This window comes from Giraffa tippelskirchi, chromosome 1 (genome assembly GCF_054371585.1).
Source record: "Giraffa tippelskirchi isolate mGirTip1 chromosome 1, T2T-mGirTip1v1.2.pri, whole genome shotgun sequence".
Lineage (NCBI taxonomy): Eukaryota > Metazoa > Chordata > Mammalia > Artiodactyla > Giraffidae > Giraffa > Giraffa tippelskirchi.
This window is the reverse complement of record NC_137275.1, coordinates 185175026-185181176: the sequence shown is the minus strand read 5'-3', so window position 1 is coordinate 185181176 and position 6151 is coordinate 185175026.

The window sequence follows — 6151 nt, the reverse complement described above, 5'->3', positions numbered from 1 at the left end:
CCCCAGAGGATCTCAGAGCAAAGAGCCTAATGTAGGAACTTCCCCTAGAGACACATATTTGCAACCCACTGCTTATGGATTCAGACCCATTAAAATGCAATCTCCACATTAATTTTTTTTTAAACAGGACTCTTAAAGCCACATGACGTTAAAATTGTCTCGCCAATAAGCCACATTAACCAGCTCATCAATTTTTTTTTCCACTAGTCCATCCTCCCCATAGGCAGTTGATACTGATAGTTAAATGAACATAATCAATGTGCATTTATTCATTGGCTCACTATCCAATTTGTGGATTATCTGTCCTCCTCAAGGCAGTGGCTGCTTCCGCCTGTGGCTGCTATTGGGGCATTTCTTCATTCCTTTAACACCTCAGCCAGACAATGGGCAGGAGCTCAGAGGACACTCAAAGCACAATGTAAGTAGGTTTGATTAACAAAACATGTCACAGAGGAAGGCGCGAGTACTTGTTAGGGCATGGGGAACAAAGAGAGACTTCCATTACCATGAGCAACCAAGACTGAGCTGGAAAATACATATTTCTTTCAGCTTTAATCCCTTATCTCAAATGAATGAGGGCCTGAGTGTGCTGGCCCTGGCCTGGATGGGCTTTGTCGAAGCCTAGCCAGAGTGGAATGGGGAAACCAGGTGAAAGTCTAGTGTTTTAAAGTAGAGGTTGGGAATTTCCCTGGTGGTACAGTGGATAAGAATCTGCTGCCAATGCAGAGGACATGGGTTCAATCCTCCTGGTCCAGGAAGATTCCACATGCTGCAGAGAAACTAAGCCTGTGGGCCACAACTGAGCCCACGTGCTGCAACTACTGAAGCCTGTGTGCCCTACAGCCCATGTTCCACAACAGGAGAAGCCACTGCAATGAAATGCCGGAGCACCACAATGAAGACTGGCCCCCGCTTGCTGCAAATAGAGAAAGCCCATGTGCAGCAATGAAGACCCAGCACAACAAATATAAAATAAATAAATAAATAATTTAAAAAATTATAATAAAGTAAAGATTGGAATGTGAATTCTGGAGAAACTTCCTGGATGGTGTGAACATAGCTGCAATTGATTATGATGAGAAACCTGTGGTGTCTCTGACACTGTTTTCTTCCACAACTCACAGAGGAGGGTCATACTTTCCCAGGTTTTCTTAATGGAAAATGCTAACATGCTCTGGCACATTGTGAGTGCATGAGATAGATTTCCAAAACATGGTTCTGGCTTGTCTGGTTTCCAGGAAAGCCAGTTGATAGAGCTGGCTTTCTGCTCCTGGGGAATCCATCATCTCTTCCACCTTGTATTCAAATTACCCAAGGTGTTGGCCAGAGAGCAGCACCCCTGTGAACTGGGCTCTCTGGAGTGGAGATAAGCCCAAGGGAGACCAGAGCTAGGTGCCATCATTTCAGAGGGCCTTGAATATCAGCATCCTGTAGAAGAGATCTGTTAGTATGTGTCTGAAGGTCTGACCTGTCTGCTTGGCAAGAATGGCACAGCCCTTCTCCATGGATGGTGCCAAGCTGATAGGGCTTGTCTATCAGCCCCTGCCTACTGTCTGATGGAAGATCTGAGGGTGTCCTCCAGATGTTCTTCCACAGTGACTGCAATCAATCAAGGTCAACCTCCTCTTTTTCTTGAGCCACAAGAACTGGTATTCTGCTGGGTCTTCTGAATAGCACTCAGATCCTTTAGTTATTGAAAATTTGCAGGAGATCTTCCCCACTCAGGAATCAAACCTGTGTCTCCTGCATTGCAAGTGAATTCTTTACCTAGTGAGCCATCAGGGAAGCCCCACTGACAGTTTTCCAGGACATAAATGATGGCATAAAATATGAGAAGGTGGCAACCAAAGAAGGTGTGTTTTTGTAAAGATGCAGTGAACAAAATTGAGTTGTTTATAGTAGAAGGTTTAATGCTACACGTGTTTCATTAGAATCCTATTAATCAACTCCAGTGTCCTTCACTCCCAAGTGAAGAGTGGTGGACAAGAACCTTAGGAGCCTTGACTTAGGCTCTCCAGAACCAGAGCAAAGACACGGGCTTCAGTCCACTATTAGGCAGCGTGACAATTTCCAGGGCTGAACTCAAAAATACGAACAGCATCATCTCCCCTACTAAATGGGGCCCCTGTTTCTGATACAGCCTTTGTTATGAAATGCTAAGTATCATACAAATGGGAAATGTGAAGGTTGTTTACTTTCCCTGTTTCATAGCCATGCAGAATGAGATCTAAAGAAAATAATGCCTGATTCTTACACAGTAGTTACCATTTTCCAGGTGCTGTTCAAAGTGTTTTACATTTAACAGCTCAGTGAATCCTCACCAGCAACCATGTAAGTACTATCATCCCTATTTACAGATTAGAAAACTGAAACACAGTGAGGTTAGGTAACATAAGGTGGCCTTGCTTATTTACAGAGTGAGTAGATGGTGGAATAGCTGCAACACTATGCCATGTCTCCCAGGCATATTTGTATCACAGGACCAAGCAGTGAAAATAAACACACACGTTGATAAGATGGCTTGACTACAAATGGAGGCTGGAATGGGAGTGACTAGTGGGTTAAACATGGTATTTCCATTAGGATATTTTATAAAATATTGTCATATCCATGTAAGGAGGGGCAAGGAACAGTTACATCTAAGGTAACTGTATCTTGGGTGTTCAGGAATTGGGATGGGGTGTAATCATACCTTGTGTGTAAAGAGAACTCTTCTGGTGTAAGAACCCAGAAAAGCACGGTCAGTTACAGAGCCACCAAAGACCCTATAGACCCCAGTCAGTGTTTGGAAAGAGCTTGGCACCATCCGTGGAGAAGTGCTATGCCATTCCTGCTCTTGGCATCAGAAATCCTTGACATTCTCGCTTTCTAACAAGCTCATATAGATATTTTTGCACTCTGGTGCCCACTCAGCCCATGTAGGACTTCCACTGTTGGAGTTTGCTGGCAGGGTCTAGATCTCTCTAAGAGGAGGAACCCTGTGGAAGTGGGTATTTGTCCCCATCTTCTTATTCTGGCTCTTGGATCTGGATATTATCCAGTTGATTTTGGTTGTCTGGTTCAGAGGAATTGTGGAAGTCAAGGTGGCCACTGAGTCCAGCAGCAACTTAGGCCCCAGGTCTTTCTTAGCTGACCCTGCTACAGAGATAGGAGAGCCGATGTAGTACCCACCAAACCTCAATGACAACTTAGAAAGTACAATAAGTCCCCTACATACAGACCTACAAGTGAACTTTCAGAGATGTGAATGTGCGTTTGCATGTTCAATCACGTAAGTTAGTTCACATGTCTGACATTATCTGTAAAAGCTGGGTACCCGGGCTAACTCTGTTGGACTTATGAGCAAATTGTACTTTTGAATGGGCTTTTGGAATAGAACCCATTTATATGTAGGGGTGTGTGTGTGTGCTAAGTTGCTTCAGCTGTGTCTAACTCTGCGATCTCATGGACTATAGCCCACCAGGCTCCTCTGTCTGTAGGATTTCCCAGATAAGAATACTGGAGTGGGTTGCCATTTCCTCCTCCAGGGGATCTTCTCAACCCAGGGATCAAACCTGCATCTCTTACATCTCCTGCATTGGCAGGTGAGGTCTTTACCACTAACACCACCTGGGAAGCTCCCATATGTAGGGAACTTACTGCAAATAACTCCTACATCTGGGAACAGCTGCCCTTCTTTGACAGAACTGGATGTGATGACAGAAGCCTCTGGAGCTGATGCTCTCCTCAAACAGGCTGACCCCACTCTAGCCACACCATCACACCAATCAGGTCCAGGGGCTATGCCCATACGTACATTTCTACATGGAAGGTACTAACATGTGGAAAGTACTAAAGATTGGAAAGGGCTGGGCTTTAGTATCTGCAGATAACTGATAACTGGGAACACTGGGGAGTATGGTACAATGGAAATGATATCCAACCAAGGGAACTTCTGAGGGGGTATTCTACATAGCAGTGTGGGCCCTGGGATACCTAACCTTATGATTTCTTTTTAGTAGAAACATTTATTATTTTTTTAATTGAAATATTGGATGCTATGGGGCTTCCTAGGTGGTACAGTGGTAAAGAATCCACCTGCCAATGCAGGAGACACAAGAGACATGGCTTTGATCCCTGGGTCTGGAAGATTCCCTGGAGGAGGGCGTGGCAACCCACTCCAGTATTCTTGACTGGAGAATTCCAAGGACAGAGGAGCCTGGTGGGCTATAGTCCATGGAATTGCAAAGAGTGGGACACAACTGAGCCTGCATGCATGCACTGGCTTCTATTTAAAAAAAAATATGCAGAATAAACAAAATCTACCTTCCTAATACATGTAGTCCTGGGAGCTCAGCTGGTCATACTTATCTAAAGAGCACAAAGTCTTATTAAATAGACAAAACAAGCTAGGATTAAGATAGAGAAAGTGATGGTCTTAATAACAGCAATGATAATTTTTTCCTTTGTTGTGTACACAGGAAGCATCCATTGTACCCCTGTTTGTGCTTCAAAGCCATCACAAACAAGCTCCTCAAAACCTAAATGTGTCAGCAGAATTTTCCAAGGAGGGTTTGCTTGCTTTTGCAAACAAAAGCATTTAGGTTGAATCAGCATCTCGACACGTATGGATCTCTATCAAACTTTTATTATCTGGGAGGTGTGATTGAACTTGTGGGGTTGTGGCAGATGAGCAAGCCGGGTGGTCATTTGGAGAGAGCCTAAGCTCCCTGCAGGAGGGCGGCTTTCCTCGGGTGGACCATGACAGAGATGTTTATACTTACGCTTCACCAAGTATACACGCATACATATATAACTATTGTGAAATCACAGAGGCCAAGTCACCAGCCACAGGCAGAGTTATGAACTTTGCCTTATGAATTCAAAGAAAAAATTAAAAAATTCTAAGGAGTAACCCAGAACTGCAGCAAAGCTCCCATGGTGATACCAGCTTGCATTTCAGCTCCCAAAGGGAATGGAAATTAGAAATGAGGCAGCAGCTTTGGGCAGCGGGTAGGGACCAGAGTAGAGCCTCTCCTCCTTGGGTGATGAGGAGGAGTCCTGGGTTGAGCAGCTAATCAGGAGGTGGTTTGTAGTAAGCAGAGGATGGAACATCTGTCCTCCTGTCCCTAGTAGCCACCCTCTGAAGCTACCCTTCAGAGTGTTTCCAGTCCCAAGCCTAACGAATTCCTCCTGGAGGGAATCCAGAAAACTACTGGGGAACCCAGGCAGATGTTTACATCCTCCGAATGGTGCATTCTGAGGTTGATTTATGTCAAGCTCTGCAGAAATAATTCACTGGCAAGGCAACCTACTAAATCCTGTAGATTATGCATTTGGTGTGCTTCACCCAAATTGACTCCTCCGTGTGGAGTGGTGCGAGGGGGATGGCTATTTGTGAGTATTCCAATCAGGGAGAAGATTAATAAGCCACTGTTGGGGAAGAATGGATCACTTGCTTTTGACTTTAACGCGGAGTGATTGGCTCCTGGGATTTTGGAATAAATATTTGATCTTTAAAGATCATTTTGTAGCTTGTAGCCATCAACCCAGCCAGGTTTTTAGTGTTTGTTTATGGTCCACACCATATGATTCAATAAACTCTTGCTGGAGAAACATGTGCATAATTAAGTTTAAAAGCCAGCCCCAGCTTCACTGCAGGACCTGCTCCTCAAATCACAGTGCATGCACCAAATTCTGTTTATTGCTATCAAGATTTCTTCCCCCACAATCAGTGACTCAGAATCTGAGGTCATTACTCTGTTTCCTTCCTGATGACAGTGAAGCTGTTACTGGCAAATTCTCTCCCATTTTACTAATTTCCACTGCTGGACTCAAAAATATGAGTGGTATCATCTCCCCAAGCCACTATACGGGGCCCCTGTTTCAGATACAGCCTTTGTTATGAAATGCTAATTATCACACAAATGGAAAATGCTAAGGTTGTTTATTTTTCCCATTTCACAATTATACAAAATGAGATATAAGAAAAATAATAGCTGATTCTTAAACAGTTGCTACCGTTTTCCAGGTGCTGTTCACATTGAAAATTTTAACTACATTTAATAGCTCAGTTGATTCTCAACAACAGCCATATAAGTACTATCATCCCCATTTACAGATTGGAAAACTGAGGCACAGAGAGGTTAGGCGACTTAATGTGGCCTTGATG